The sequence below is a fragment of the Capra hircus genome, unplaced genomic scaffold, assembly GCF_001704415.2.
Source record: "Capra hircus breed San Clemente unplaced genomic scaffold, ASM170441v1, whole genome shotgun sequence".
Taxonomy (NCBI): domain Eukaryota; kingdom Metazoa; phylum Chordata; class Mammalia; order Artiodactyla; family Bovidae; genus Capra; species Capra hircus.
The window spans coordinates 2,355-19,622 of NW_017199210.1; the positions used below are offsets into that span (position 1 = coordinate 2,355).

General features: G+C 39.4%; 2 pseudogenes; both read left to right on the forward strand.

Annotated features, from left to right (window-relative positions):
• Positions 1-3,862: 3,862 nt before the first annotated feature.
• Positions 3,863-4,889, forward strand: LOC108635033 (annotated as a pseudogene).
• Positions 4,890-9,205: 4,316 nt separating this feature from the next.
• On the forward strand, positions 9,206-10,148 carry LOC108635034 (annotated as a pseudogene).
• The last annotated feature ends 7,120 nt before the right edge of the window (positions 10,149-17,268 follow it).

Here is a 17,268-nt window from a genome sequence, read left to right on the forward strand (position 1 = left end):
ACACCACCCTTATGGCTGAAAGTGAAGAGGAACTAAAAAGCCTCGATGAAAGTGAAAGAGGAGAGCGAAAAAGTTGGCTTAAAGCTCAGCATTCAGAAAACAAAGAACATGGCATCTGGTCCCATCACTTCATGGGAAATAGATGAGGAAACAGTGGAAACAGTGTCAGACCTTATTTTTGGGGGGCTCCAAAATCACTGCAGATGGTGACGGCAGCCATGAAATTAAAAGATGCTTACTCCTTGGAAGGAAAGTTATGACTAACCTAGATAGCATATTAAAAACCGGAGACATTACTTTGCCAACAAAGGTCCATCTAGTCAAGGCTATGGTTTTTCCAGTGGTCATGTATGGATGTGAGAGTTAGACTGTGAAGAAAGCTGAGCTCCGAAGAATTGATGCTTTTGAACTGTGGTGTTGGAGAAGGCTCCTGAGCGTCCCTTGGGACTGCAAGAAGATCCAACTGGTCCATCCTAAAGGATATCAGTCCTGAGTGTTCATTGGAAGGACTGATGCTAAAGCTGAAACTCCATAGATGATATTATACATGTTTCAGTGTTGTTGTATGGCAGAATCAATACAGTATTGTGAAGTAATTAACCTCCAATTAAAATAAATAAATTTGTATTAAAAAATTAAGCTGAAACTCCAATAGTTTGGCCACCTGATGCGAAGAATTGACTCATTGGAAAAGACCCTGATGCTGAGAGGGATTGGGGGCAGGAGGAGAAGGGGACGACAGAGGATGAGATGGCTGGATGGCATCACTGACTTGATGGACCAGAGTTTGAGTGAACTCTGGGAGTTGGCATGCTGTGATTCATGGGGTCACAAAGATTCAGAGATGACGGAATGCCTGAACTAAACTGAACTGAATATCTTAGTCACCTTTTGAGATTGCTTATGTCCAAGAGACTATCTCCAAAACTTCTGTTACAATGATCCCAACCTGTGTAGTTTAGCTTGTGAAGCAGTTTTGGGGTCCTTAGTGCTGCTGTGGACTCAGACTCCCTTTCTGATTGTAACCTCTCTGAAGCAGGACTTTATCTTACATTCTCAGACTGCACAGTGTCAAGGACTGGTGATAATTATGTTGTAGTTGAAGGTTCAGAGTTGGAATTTCAGAGGCAGATGGTTACAAATGGAGGTGTAGTTTTAATTGGTGCAAGTACATTTGATTCAAAGTCCCAAAATTATTTTCTCATAAAATAACTTTAATATCTTCTCTATAAGCCTGATCTCCTGAGCTTCCATTTCCCTGTAGGAGTTATTGGTAATTTACACAACAGCTCTTTAGAAAATCCTCTGGTGAGGGTTGTGCAGAGTTGAGTCAATGAATTCACTAAAGTACTATTAAGAAGATCCAAGTTTTGAGATGGTATCAGAATATTATCTATCCTCCTAGTCAACATGAAGAAGCCGAGAGAAAAATGGCATGTCTACATTTGTAGAGTAATTCATATGAGAGAATGTTAATTTCATAATTAATTTTGACATAACTAATTAGTTTTGGTCATGTCTGTTTTTAATTTATTCATTTTTAATTGAAAGATAATTGCTTTACAATGTTCTGTTGGTTACTGTCATACATCAACATGAGCCATAGGTATACATATGTCCCCTCCCTTTTGAACCTTCCTCCACCTCCCACCTCATCCCACCCCTCTAGGTTGTCACAGTAAGGCATTTTTTCTTTTCCTTTTTAGGAAATTTCCCAAATTGCCATCAGGAAGCCAGACGTGGAAGGTGAGTTTAGAAGCTTAGGAAAGCATTATCTTTAAGCTTATTATGAGGGATAATTTGGTAGAAATAGAATGTTTCATCTTTGTCTTTTGGTTTAAATAACCTAACTTGAATGTACATTTTGTTTGAATTTTGTATTTGGCATAGAGATGCTGAATGTGCTTTAAGACGTATGGGCTCATAGAATGTTAAAATGATGAGACCTCTGTTGGCTTCTCTGGGTCTTAATTTCTTCACATTACATATACTGGGATAACACAGATGAGCATATTCTAGTTACATCTTCACAGATTTTTTTTAATCACCTTTATTTTGACACTTAAAATGCTTTGTTTCCATCTTTGAGTGAAAGTGAACATAAGTATAAATGACCTGAAATGATTTCTGTGTTTACAAAGAAACATTTCACTACTTAGGTATGATATTTTTGACTAATGTGAAATTCCACCCCACCAGGTCTTGTCTTTTCTGAGCTCCATTGCCTCTGAGACCACAGGAGGTCTGTTGCCTTTATTTTGTTAATTTCCTGTTAAGTAAAATCCTTTTCAAGGCGACTTACCAGGGAACACTGGCATTCATTTTCTGTCAACACATCTCCTGCACACACTCAATATTTCTGGGTGATTGTGTGGCTGGAACACCATGATTATTTCCATGTCCAAAATGTGTATCTCCCTTCTTAAGTTTTTCTTTTTCTATAGTGCTATACTCACTTCCCTTTCCTCTAACTTTCTATTCATTTTTTTCTAAAACCTTTTTATTTTGAAATAAATATTCACAGGAAGCTTCAAAGATAGTACAGAGAAGTCTCGTGTATCTTTCTGTCAGTTACCCCAGTTTACTACTATAGTGCAATACAAAAACCCAGGAAATTGACATCGCTATGTTATGCGTATAGTTTCGTATTGTTTTGGCACTCATGTAGATTTGTTTAATCACCAGCACAATCAGGATACAAAACTATTCCATCTCCACAAAGATCTCCTGTGTGTTATCCTTTTATAGTAACGCCACCATCCTCCTTCCCAACATTCTTAATCCCAGGCAACCTCTTCTCCATCTCTAAATTTCTGCCATCTGAGTGTGTTGTATAAATGGACTCATAGAGTGCGTGACCTTTTCAGATTGTTTTCCTTTTTATCAGCTCCACTCTTGACACTCAGCCAGGTTGTTGCCTGTGCCATACTTTGCTCCTCTTTATTACCGAATAGTATTCTGTGGTATGGATATACCACAGTTTGCTCAATTATTTTTGTTATTTCAAGTGTTTGATCATCATGAATACTGCTTCTATGAATAGAGTCGTCCAGGTTTTTCTGTCAACATAGGTTTTTAGGGGGATAAATGCCCAGGTGTGTCATTTTCTTGCTGAAGATATCATTCTTCTCTCCCAGATTCTGATGTCACAATTGATTACAGCACCTATTGAATGTTTAAGAACTCGTCTCTCTGATGGGCTGAAAAAAGAATGGAGGTTGATAAAGTAATCAGCGTGTGCGTTAATAATATGAGGGATATAGGGGTTTTGGAGAAGGCATCACAGGGTAGATACTGCTAAGGACTTTGAACTCTGTTCGAAAGCCAACTTCATTTGTCTGAGCTTGCATTCCTTCTTAGACTTCAGAAGTTATCTTTTAGACAACACACTGACTTTTTTTTCCCCAGAATCTGAAGCAGTTAGCAAGCAACTTATATTTCTTACAGCCTTTATCTAGGGTGAGAGTGAGAACTATCAGCCTGAATTCATTAAATGCACATGATACCTTATCTGTGAAACATGTCTTAAAATATCCTTGGTTCAAAGGCAGGGATTTTTAGCAATGTTATCTGACACAGTTAGAGGAATTGCTTTAGAGAATCTCCAAAAGCTACTTCTACACCTAAAAATCTGTTTTAATCAAGAAGAAACTGAGGTTTAGTGACTTAATATCATGCAAACAATAAGCGGATGATGACCACTCAGAGGCAGAAGTCAGGAGTGTTGTCTGTCGATCTACCCTGTAAATGTAAAAAAGATAAAAGATTCATTCATTTTTAAAATGAGGAAACCCAATTATGAATGGACTCCAAAGAAAGATCTCTCTCATTCTCATTACAGATTAGATCAGAGAAATGGATTATGGAAAATGAAACTCTGGTGACTGAGTTTGTTTCCGTGGGCTCGACAAATCGCCTCCAGCTCCAGGTTGTTCTTTTTGTGATATTTCTCTTGGTCTATGTGGCCACTTTTCTGGGAAACTTCGGGATGATCACTCTCATTTGGATGGATTCTCGACTGCACAGCCCCGTGAACTTTTTTCTCAGCCCCTTGTCCTTTGTGGATGTCTATTCCTCTTCTGTCATTGGTCCCAAGATGTTAACTGACATCTTTGTGGAGAAAAAAGTCATCTCTTTCTTTGATTGTGCTGCCCAGATCTGTTTTTTTTGGTCAGTGTGTAGTGACTGAGTGTTTCCTCCTGGCTTCCGTGGCATATGACTGGCATATGGCCATCTGTAAGCCCCTATTTTACACACTCATTATATCTCAGTGAGTCTGTGGGCAGCTGGTGGAAGCTCCTTATATCGAGGGCCTTATAAGCACCATGATCCACACAACTTTCACCTTTTGCCTGCCTTACTGTGGTCCAAAAATCATCAGTCCCTTCTTCTGTGACCTTCTTCCGGTTCTCTCCCTGGCATGTGCAGACACGTGGGTCCATGAAGTTTTACTTTTCTCCTGGCTGGAGCTCCAGGAGTACTCAGTGGCCGGATCACCTTGGCCTCCTACGTTTAGTTGTTGTCACTGTCCTGAGGTTCCGTCTGCTGACAGGAGGTGGAAGGCCTTCTCCACCTGCTCTTCACACCTGACTGCTGTCTCCATCCTTTATGGGGTACTCTTCTTCATCTATGTACATCCAAGCTCCAGTTTCTCCTTGGATATTAATAAAGTGGTTTTTGTGTTCTGCACAGCCCTGATCCCCATGTTGAACCCACTTATCTATAGCCTGAGAAACAGGGAAGTAAAAGAATCATTCAGAAGGACATATGAAAGGAAGAAGTTTCTTATGGGTAAATTAACTGGAACACCATTTATACTACAGATCGAGAGTAATCAGTATGCAAGACATAACCACGTGGGCTGGGTATGCTGCTGCTGCTGCTGCTAAGTTGCTTCAATCCTGTCCGACTCTGTGCTACCCCATAGGGGGCAGCCTACCAGGCTCCCCCGTCCCTGGGATTCTCCAGGCAAGAACACTAGAGTGGGTTGCCATTTCCTTCTCCAATGCATGAAAGTGAAAAGCGAAAGTGAAGTCGCTCAATCGTGTCTGACTCCTAGCGACCCCATGGACTGCAGCCTACCAGGCTCCTCCGTCCATGAGATTTTCCAGGCAAGAGTACTGGATCTTTATTTTATGTTGAGATTTTGGGTCATTGACAAGTCATACAATGTCTTGGGTTATAATTTTCTCACTTTGTTTTTCTCATTTCTGATTCAGTAGGGATGGATTTTAGAACTTTAAACTCAAAAGAGTAGATTATGGAATCCTAAGACTTAAAAATATTCTTATTCATATAAAAAATTTTATGACTAGGATATCAGAAGTTCTTTGTTAAGTCCTGAGTAAATGTAATCATAGCAGTGACTTAGCAGTACTTTCGTTTTTCTTACAGTGTGTTGAGATCTCTCGTCTGTAATCTTGACCTTGACTCTTTAAACATAGACTGTTAAAAAATGTATTAAGGTCAAAGTTTAACGCTTTCAATTATAAGATAAATATGTTCCAGGGCTGTAAAATATAGCATAGTTTCTATAGCTAACAATACTGTATTTTATATTTGTAAGTTGCTGAGAAAGGAAATTTTAATCATTCTCATGATGAGAAATAAAATTCAGAACTCTGTTAGGTGATGATAAGCTAAATGGGGCAATCATTTGGCAATATACACAAATATTGAATCATTATGCTGTATACCTTGGGCTAATAAAATATGTTAATTATATGTCAGTAAACCTGAAAAAGTGAGATATTGAGGAAGTATGTAACCATAGCACTCTCTAATATTACCTTCATGTTTGGCGTAGGTTTATTCCCAAGGCCTTTTATATCCTCTATACTCTTTAGTCACAGTAAGAACTTATTGGGATTTTGCTGCTGTGATGATATGCTTTGTGCGTATGGAGTACAGAATGCCTCCATGTTCTTTAATAAAGTATTAGCTATTATTGTTATAATGTATTGATCTTTGTGACATAAGCAGGATATTAGTTCTATATTTACAGATAATGCACCAACAGCCATGAAGAGTCAATGCATTACTTGTGACTCCATAATTTGGTCTCATGGTTTTATTTTCTCCAGTTACAATATTCCTTCAGCCATATTTTTGTGTTCTGTTTTCTGGAACATGGCAACCAATCAAAAAATGGGGGAATAAATGATGTTTTGTACTAGTATAAGACTTATTGAGATCTACACTTTGTCATCCTTAAAGACTTTCTTTAATATGTATTTATGAGGGTGAGGGTGGGATGATTTGGGAGAATGGCATTGAAACATGTATCATATCATATATGAAATGAATCACCAGTCCAGATTCTATATATGATACTGGATGCTTGGAGCTGGTGCACTGAGATGTACCAGAGGGATGGGATGGGATGGGATGGGGAGGGAGGAGGGCGGGGGGTTCAGGAGGGGAACACGTGTATACCTGTGGCGGATTCATGTTGATGTATGGCAAAACCAATACAATATTGTAAAGTAATTAACCTCCAATTAAAATAAATAAATTTATATTTTAAAAAACTGTATTTAAATTTCAATTAAAAAATAAAGAACAACAAAAAATGCATTTAATTTTAGTTCAGTAACTTTGAAGGATAAAAGTAGTTAGTAATATCCTAGAATTTTTGTTTTACGTATTTTTTGTTATGCTTTCTGCCAGTTTTCGTGACTCTGTTGGTTAATTACACTGCAGTATATGTTAGAACTGGACATAGAGCAACAGACTGGTTCTAAATAGGAAAAGGAGTATGTCAAAGCTGTCTATTGTCAACCTGCTTATTTAACTTATATGCACAGTACATCATGAGAAACGCTGGGCTGGAAGAAGCACAATATCAATAACCTCAGATATGCAGATGACACCACCCATATGGCAGAGAGTGAAGAGGAGCTAAAAAGCCTCTTGATGAAAGTGAAAGAGGAGAGTGATAAAGTTGGCTTAAAGCTCAACATTCAGAAAACGAAGATCATGGCATCTGGTCCCATCACTTCATGGGAAATAGATGGGGAAACAGTGGAAACAGTGCCAGACTTTATTTTGAGGGGCTCCATAATCACTGCAGATGGTGATTGTAGCCATGAAATTAAAAGATGCTTACTCCCTGGAAGGAAAGTTATGACCAACCTAGACAGCATATTCAAAAGCAGAGACATTACTTTGCCAACAAAGGTCTTGTCAAGGCTATGGTTTTTCCTGTGGTCATGTATGGATATGAAGGTTGGATTGTGAGGAAAGCTGAGCACCAAAGAATTGATGCTTTTGCACTGTGGTGTTGGAGAAGACTCTTGAAAGTCCCTTGGACTGCAAGGAGATCCAACCAGTCCATTCTGAAGGAGATCAGTCCTGGGTGTTCTTTGGAAGGAATGATGTTAAAGCTGAAACTCCAGTACTTTGGCCAATTCATGCGAAGAGTTGACTCATTGGAAAAGACTCTGATGCTGGGAGGGATTGGGGGCAGGAGAAGAAGGGGACCACAGAGGATGAGATGGCTGGATGGCATCACTGACTTGATGGACGTGAATCTGAGTGAACTCTGGGAGTTGGTGATGGACAGGGAGGCCTGGCATGCTGCAATTCATGGGGTCGCAAAGAGTCGGAGACGACTGAGCGACTGAACTGAATTGACTGATACTGAGGAGAGAAAAGATTTGAAAAAATGGTATTGGATCCATTGAATGTCTGCATGGGAAAAAAGTGGTCATTTACCCTTACCTCACAACACATACTAAGGTCATCTCAAGATGATTTGGAAATCAAGATGTGAAAGGCAAGGAATTAAAATATTTAGAAAAAATATGGGAGAGGATCTCTGTGATATGTGGTTACAAATGTAAAAAAAAAGCTACAAAAATACTAAACATAAAGGAAAATATTGATTCTCTAAACCATATTAAAATTGAGACCATAGGCTTGCCTTTAAGAGCATAAACATGTAAGACACACCAAGGAAAGATGTATTTACAGTGAATATAGCTGGTATACCTGAAATCCATGAATAATAATGATTTATATATATATATATTTAACAAATCAGGGAATCTGGTGAAAAAATGTGGGCAAACACTTGAGTAACCAACCACTGGTTATGTAAATGTCCTGTAAAGATTGCAAAGTTGCTCAATCTCACTAGAAACCGGCAAAACGATTGGTAAAGCTCCAGTGCAGCATTAGATTTGCCTTTGTCAGTGAAACATCTCTCAATTTCTCATGGAAAACCCTGTATAAATATAATAGAGATTCTTCACACATTTTGATTCTCAGTGATTTTTTTTTGTCCGTATTGGAAAAAGACACTAACTAAAATGATCACAATGTCAAATAAGGTATCCTGTGGAAAATTCTCTACTATAATGAACTTTAGATAAACAGTTCCAGAAATTGAGTCATCATTACACTGAAGTTTACTCTGTAAATAGCTAAAGAAGGAGGTAAGAAAAGGAGTCAAACACAGAAAACAAATATTTTGATCCCAGAGGATTTTTAAAAGCATTTAGAGGCAGCAAGAACATTTTAATTTCCTCTCCTCTTAATAAAATTCCCAAGGTATGGCATACTTTAGGGAAACAAATTCTCCCAGAACAAAAAATGATGTAACTACTTCTGAAAACGTTAATTCATGTGGAAAAATTTTTTTTTTTTCAGAGTGATCTTCCTACTTCCTTGGAGGAAAAACTAAGAATACAACCAAGTGACTGCTAGACAGTCAGCCTTCCTCTCTATGCAAAGGCACAGGTCTGGGTGGGACGATGAAATGCATGCTGAAAAAAGAGCACAGTTTGTACTCCAGTATTAATTCTCTAAAGAAGAAAGGAACTCACTGACATGTAAGTTTAATTCACTTTTTAAACCTATTTCTGCTTCTCTATTTATCTTCGAATGTTCAAGATGAGTTAAATGGATTTATGGGAAAATAAGACTGACCAACATTTAAAATATTTTATAGGTTTTCTAATGTCGAACAAACTCTTAGTTAAACCCGAATTTTCTCTCTAAAGCATTTAAGCCGTATTGCTCTTTAGAACTGTATTTGATTTGCTGGCGTTTTATTCTAGCTTTTTTATGCCAACGTTCCTAAACTGAAAACCTGCCATTTCTTTTCATATCTATAATGTTATGCTTTTAAGGAATTTAAAGCTTTGTGCACTATCAATTTCTTTCTTTTTTTTTTCCCTCACTCTAGTGACTGAAGTAACCAATGGCTGGTGAAAACTATACCAGGGTCACGGAGTTTATTTTCACAGGCTTTAAGTGCCATCCGCATGCGCAAGGCTTCCTCTTCTTGCTCCTCCTTCTTTTTCACCTTGTTACCACGGCGGGAAACCTGGGCATGGTTACCCTCATCCGGATGGATTCCCGCCTGCACACACCGAGGTGCTTCTTTCTCAGTCACCTGTCCTTTGTGGATGTCTGCCTTTCATCCGTGGTTGGCCCCAAGATGCTCAGAGACTTCTTCGCTGAAAGGAAAGCCATTTCTTTCCTGGGCTGCGCCTTGCAGCAGTGGTTCTTTGGGTTCTTTGTGGCCATCGAGTGCCTTCTCGTGGCATCCATGGCTTATGACCGCTACGTGGCCATCTGTAACCCACTGCTGTAGTCAGTTGTCACGTCCCACAGGCTCTGCATACAGCTAGTGGTCGGACCCTGCGCTGTTGGATTTCTGAACACCATGACCCACACAACAGCTGCTTTTCGACTTCCCTTTTGTGGTTCCAACATTATCAATCACTTCTTCTGTGACATGTGCCCGCTTCTCTCTCTGGTATGTGCTGACACGCAGATCAATAAATTGCTAGTTTTCATCGTGGCTGGATCTGTACTTGTCGTCAGCAGCCTGACTATATTAATCTCCTATTTTTACATTCTCATCTCTATCCTGAGCATCCGCTCTGCTCATGGGAGGCACAGGGCCTTTTCCACCTGCTCTTCCCATCTCACAGCTGTCTCCGTCTTGTATGGGACTCTCTTCTTTATCTACGTGAGGCCAGGCGCAGTTTTTTCTCTGGATCTCAATAAAGTGGTGGCAGTTCTACACAGCAGTGATTCCCATGTTGAATCCTCTCATCTACAGCTTGAGAAATAAAGAAGTGAAAGCTGCTATGTGCAGGATCATCGGCAGGAGAAAGTTTTGCCTCAAAAGTTAAATTTCCATCTAAAACAGAAAATAGATTAAAAAGTAAAGCTTCCAGACATGGTTAGACTATCTGACCATCATCCAAAGATGCTAAAAAATGTGCAGAATTTGGGGGTGCTATCCTTCCGTTCTTCGACATGATTTTTATTTTAGTACCTTTTTTAAAAAGCTCCATTTCACCATGTCCCTATTAGTGATAAAAATCCCCAATCACCCAGACTCAGAGCGATTCTTTCCCCTCAAATATCTTCATTGCTGAGAATATGATGGAATCTAATAACTGTTGAGGAAACCTAGTTACTAACGCTCTCACACTAGTTGGACCAACAGAAATGTCCAGATGAGGTGAGAGTCTTTGGAGCAGCACACATTGCCCCTATCCTTACATGCAGAGGTGAAAATACCAAACAGAACACTCACTTCTCCTACATATGCCTTTACAAAGCGCATAATGCTCCACACATTATATTTAGGATCTACTATGTTTATTTTCTTAATTCTTACCTTCCAAAAATACAATATCATGATCACTGAAAATAAAAAGGAAATGCAGCTAAGCAAGTGAAGAAAAATGTCAACCGAAAAACAAAAGCAAAACAACAACAACAACAAGAACTCTTCAGTTTTCCAACTATTACATTAGTATTAATATTCAGTTTTCCCTAGTTCTTTCAAATAAAGATAGAGATAGCTTACTACAGAAAGAAGAAATAAATTACAAAGAAGTGAATGAAAAAAATGAGAAAACTTCTAAAAAATCAGGAACAATGTGCTGAGAAGCTATTGGTAACTAAAATGCAGAAAATTTATTTCTTATTGTCTTGTTAGTATTTTTCTGGCATTCTTTTCAAACTAAAAAATACAATAGAATGGAGATAAAAATTATTTCAACACCTTTCTGCTCCCCTCAGCCTCAGAGGAATCCAAAGAGGAATTATATGAATTGCAATCATTTTCATAAAATTTAAGTGCGTTTTGAAAAGTATCCATTTGGTATAAACTAAATTCTAACAACATCTATTTTTAGCCCTGATAGCTATTGGTGATTTAAAAATGTAAAATTTGTCTCTAGGCTATACAGAGATCCACATATGAGTAGGGGAAACAAAACAAAACAAAAAACAGACATGCTTGAGTAGTGTTGTAGGAAAGAAATAGGGTGTAGAATCTAACTCAAACCCCTGCCCAGATAAATATCTTGATGGGGCTGTTGGATAAGCAAATGATTTCTCAGGCAGCATTGATGAAAGGATAGGGTCACAATCCTTCTTCCTCACACCAGAAGTTGTTGTATCTGCTTTGAACATTGCAACTATACTAAGAATAGCACGTTACAGGGACTGGACTGGGCATGGAGTGACTTGGGTTCAAGGGAAGTGAGCAGACTATGGAATCAACTGGATACCAAGATGCGGAGCCAGTGTACAGGCTAGGAGTAATAGCCTGCATTCAATGAAGCTGTTGTCTCTGCAGGAATGAGGCATGTGCTAAATAGTCAGAGAGACAGAAATAGTGCTAGTAGGATGCTATTAAAAGGATCAGGATGTTAGCTCAGAAATTTCCTCCATTTAATTTCGATTATTTATTTATTGTAGAAACAATTAATTAGATGGAGGCTGGGATGAACCATTTCAGATGTGTATGTGTTTGCTGCTAATAGTGTAATGAGGTGACTTTTCTTTCTCTTGATGGAAAGAAAATTATCACTGTTCTGATCTGTGCCTTAGAGCAGAGGTTCTTGGGGTTCTTGCAGATGGTAAGTCGTTCCTCTAAACATCTATGGCATCTAAATATCTTCTGGAAACCAGAGCTCTATTTATTTGCTGAGCCACACAGATGATGTGTTAACGGTGGTGGAGAGGGTTTCTGCTCTTGGTTTTGTGAACACCATTATAGCTCATGACAACTGCTGATTTCCAATTATTCTCCAGGTCATTTCTAAGACATTGCCCTACTATTTGCCATCAAATGCTCTGACACTCCATCCAACGTATTTTTACTCAAAAATATTTTTATTATGGAATGTTTATATTTATAGAATAATATAACACAATGAGATACTCTGTTCCCAATATCCAGGTTGTTACTGTTTGTGTCTGGATTTATAGGTATGGTCTAGCCACCTGTGTGGGAAAGAAAGTTAAAAGGGGGCTTCCCTGGTGGCTCAGATGGTAAAGAATCTGCCTGCAATGCAGGAGCCCCTGGTTCCAACCCTGAGTCCTGAAGATAGCCTGGGGAAAGGAATAGCAACCCACTCCAGTATTCTTGCCTGGAGAATCCCATGGACAGAGGAGCTTGCTGGGCTGCAGTCCATGTACTCTCTGTTTACCTCCTTATGGCCACTGTGAGCATTCACTCAGCTGCTGGAGGGCACAGACTTTCACCCTTGCTTTTACCTTGCGTGATCTCAGCACTGGATGAGAACTGCTTCTTTCTCTATGACTTAGTCTTCCAAGGTTTCCTGACTTTCTCTAAAGGAGCGAAGCCTTTAACACTAAGGTCTCATCAACAAAAGGAATATTTAGAAAAAAGACGATTTTTTCCCCCCTAAGACCTAAATTCATATCCAATACAGGATATGGGGGAAAAAAGAGCTTCCATGAGAATCAAGTGAACTGGGAATGTTCCTATGATTCTATACCATTTAGCAAGGATTCTGAATGAATGGGAAAAGGAGAGGCTGCTTGATCAGAATTTATGTTTCCTGTCATTTGGATACCATGATTGCTTCTCACTTTCCCAGGAAAAGAATAAAGTTCAAACCCCATGCCATCAAATCCTGCTGCCAAGAGATTGCTGTTAATCTTGACTTTGAACCACAAACAAAAGTGTTATATTGCTTCAATCTTGTCTATTTGTGACCCTATGTACTGTAGCCCACCAGGCTCCTCTGTCTATGGGATTCTCCAGGCATAAATACTGGAGTGGGTTGCCAGGCCTCACTCCAGGGCATCTTCCACACCCTGGGGAAGAATCCATATCTTTTATGTCTCCTGCATTGGCAGATGGGTTCTTTACCAATAGCACCATCTGGTAAGCCCTTTGAACCACACGCAATTCCTTAAAATACCTTTATTAGATCTCTGCACCAAAGACAATTTCTGGAGCATTCCTTTGTTTTTTTTCCTGTCCCAATCTCTAGTGAGTTTTTTTCACAGTTGAATTTCTAGTACTAATTTTGATGTTATAACATACTGTCACAAAACTGATCTAAATAATCTATGATTTTGGACTAGAAGACATATATGGCAACATTAAAAAAGTCACCCAGAGACGAAAAATTACGTCCAAGGTAAGAGAAACCCAAGTAAGACAGAAGATGTTGTAAGAGGGCATCAGAAGGCAAACAGACTGAAACCACAATCGCAGACAACTAGCCAATTGAAGGGTTAATAGGGTAGCAGAGATGTGCCTGCAAACGGGTCTCTCTGCTCAGGCTGAGTGTCCTTGCATACGAGGCGTTCTGCCAAAGAGTCTGGACACAGCCTTGAGTTTAATGGTCCCTTGCAAACGAGGGAGCATTCCCTTCTTGAGATAAGAAGGAGATGAGGGCTTTGGGCAGACTCTTCAGTAGACAGAGATTTCACTCTCCTTTGCTATACGATAACATGTATGCACCTGCACTGTACTGAAAAGGCTTATTCTTACGTCTGGAATTCTGCCTAAGGAGGGCTTTATAATAATAAACGGCAATTAGTTTGCCCAGTTGTTCCTCTGGCCAGAGTGGCGTCCTGTCTGTCTTTTGTATGTCTTGTATGTTCTGTGTCATTTCACTCATAGTAACCAACAGCCAGTCTGATCACATGGACCACAACCTTGTCTAACTCAGTGAAACTAAGCCATGCCATGTGGGGCCACCCAAGATGGATGGGTCATGGTGGAGAGGTCTGACAGAATGTGGTCCACTGGAGAAGGGAATGGCAAACCACTTCAGTATTCATGCCTTGAAAACCCCATGAATAGTATGAAAAGACAAAAAGATAGGATACTGAAAGAGGAACTCCCCAGGTCGGTAGGTGCCCAATATGCTACTGGAGATCAGTGGAGAAATAACTTCAGAAAGAATGAAGGGATGGAGCCAAAGCAAAAACAATGCCCAGTTGTGGATGTGACTGGTGATAGAAGCAAGGTCTGACGCTGTGAAGAGCCATATTTCATAGGAACCTGGAATGTCAGGTCCATGAATCAAGGCAAATTGGAAGTGGTCAAACAGGAGATGGCAAGACAGAACGTTGACATTCTAGGAATCAGTGAACTAAAATGGACTGGAACGGGTGAATTTAACTCAGATGACCATTATGTCTACTCATGCGGGCAGGAATCCCTTAGAAGAAATGGAGTAGCCATCATAGTCAACAAAAGAGTCTGAAATGCAGTACTTGAATGTGATCTCAAAAATGACAGAATGATCTCTGTTTGTTTCCAAGGCAAACCATTCCATATCACGGTAATCCAAGTCTATGCCCTGACTAGTAACAATGAAGAAGCTGAAGTTGAATGGTTCTATGAAGACCTACCAGACCTTTTAGAACTAACACCCAAAAAAGATGTCCTTTTCATTATAGGAGACTGGAATGCAAAAGTAGGAAGTCAAGAAACACCTGGAGTAACAGGCAAATTTGGCCTTGGAGTAGAGAATGAAGCAGGACAAAGGCTAATAGAGTTTTGCCAAGAGAACACACTGGTCATAGGCAAACACCCTCTTCCAACAACACAAGAGAAGACTCTACACATGGACATCACCAGATGGTCAACACTGAAATCAGAGTGATTATATTCTTTGCAGCCAAAGATGGAGAAGCTCTATACAGTCAGCAAAAACAAGACCAGGAGCTCATTGTGGCTCAGATCATGAGCTCCTTCTTGCCAAATTCAGAATTAAATTGAAGAAAGTAGGGAAAACCACTAGACCATTCAGGTATGACCTAAATCAAATCCCTTATGACTATACAGTGGAAATGAGAAATAGATTTAAGGGACTAGATCTGATAGACAGAGTGGCTGATGAATATGGACAGAGGTTCATGACATTGTACAGGAGAAGGGAGCAAGACTATCTCCATGGAAAAGAAATGCAAAAAAGCAAAATGGCTGTCTGGGAAGGCCTTACAAATAGGTGTGAAAAGAAGAGAAGTGAAAAGCAAAGGAGAAAAGGAAAGATATAGCCATTTGAATGCTGAGTTCCAAAGAATAGCAAGGAGAGATAAGAAAGCCTTCCTCAGTGATCAGTTGAAAGAAATACAGGAAAAGAACAGAATGGGAAAGACTAGAGATCTCTTCAAGAAGATTAGAGGACCAAGGGAACATTTAATGCAAAGATGGGCTCAGTAAAGGGACAGAAATTGTATGGATCTAACAGAAAGCAGAAGATATTAAGAAAGAGGTGGCAAGAATCCAAAAACCTACTACGCCTGAGTTATTTGGGTCCAGGTAGTTTCTGGGGTGAGCCCTAAAGGCTACAGGGACCTTCATGACTCACGTGTTCCCTAGGCCAAGTGAGATGACTCTGGGCCCCTCTGAAGCAATCTGGGAGGATAGCTACATAAGAAAAAGGCCAGGGAATTCATTCAGCGTCATCCAGTGACTACTCTGAGTCTCAGCAGTAATTGATGCAAACCACAGTTCATCCTCCTCCTCTAGAAAGACTGACTCTTGCCTCTCTGGGAAGCTAAAGTGATGCTAGAAACAGCGTAGGTCTTATAGGCTTAGAATCTGTTCATCTCATGTCTGGAGACTCCATCAGGGCAAACTATACCTCATTTTATGTTTCAATCAAAGAAAGAAAGATTTATAAACAATTTAAGAAGGAGCAATTGGTCAGGAAAGAGGATGCAGTGTTTACTGTGAGTCCCTGAGCATCTGCATGTCTCTTGAAGCAGAACCCAACCTTTAGGAAGGATGGAGGGGCTCTTGGCTCTTCTTCAGGTGCTTGAAAATTCCCTGAAGCACAGGGATTATCCGAGTAGACATTCTACTTTGTCAAGGCTTGGAGGCTTTAAGTGGAGCTCATTCAGACAGTGGACCTTCCACTGGCTGGAAGCGGCTCCCATCTGATCTCAGGGTGATGGTCAGTGACTGCACCCTCCCCAAATCTCACTTGAACCATTTCAAAGCCAAACATAATGGGGTTGAAGTCAGATATCCTCGATGCCGATAGAGAGCAGATTTGTCTGTATCCTTCACAAAAGGATCCCATTGGGTGTGACAAGTTTTGAGCCATCCTGGAGATTCCATAAATTACTTTCTTGGACCATGGGTTTTATCACTCTTAAAATGGTGGGGAGTTTTCTTAAAAAATTGAGAGGATATTTCAACTTGCTTGGGTTATTATACAATTTAGTGTAAAAATCCAACAAAAAACTAATGAGAATATAAAATATTTGTGACTAAAGTTTAAAAAAATATATATTTTTTGTTGGCCTAAGAAGAATAATAAAAGACACTTCTGGAGCTGGTACTTAAAATCACTCTGAAATATTTGGAAAATAGAACATGAAAGAGATAAAAATCACATGTAGTTGTAGTAGTCACATAAACATATTTTCATATGTTTATTTCAGTTTATTTCTTGTGTTTATATGTATTTGTATAGCATATGTAGAACTCAGAAATATGTTGATGTATACAATTTATTTTATGAGCTAATGGGATATTAAAAAACAAAAGTCCTTATATAATATGGTTGGTCTGTACAGAACATTTGTGTTAAAGCATTTGTTTATATTCTTCCAGTATCTTTCTGTGTATGTACATGTACTCTATGAAATGATTTCTTATGGAATATCTTTTGGAATATTCTTATGGAATATTCTTAAATCATAAATCCTAAATACTTTTAATTGGACTATTGTTATTAACTATTCTCAGTAGGAGTTTTAATTGCCAAAATAATTTATATGATTAACAAATACACTTGTGATGACTTATAATAATATGATGCTTGGTAGGCAGCATTACATGGAGCTTACATTCCACTGAGAGCAGAAAGAAAGAAAGAAAGTGAAGTCGCTCAGTTGTATCTGACTCTGTGACCCATGGACTGTAGCCCACCAGGCTCCTCTGTCCACAGGATTCTCCAGGCAAGAATACTGGGGTGGGTTGCCGTTTCCTTCTCCAAGGGATCTTCCCGA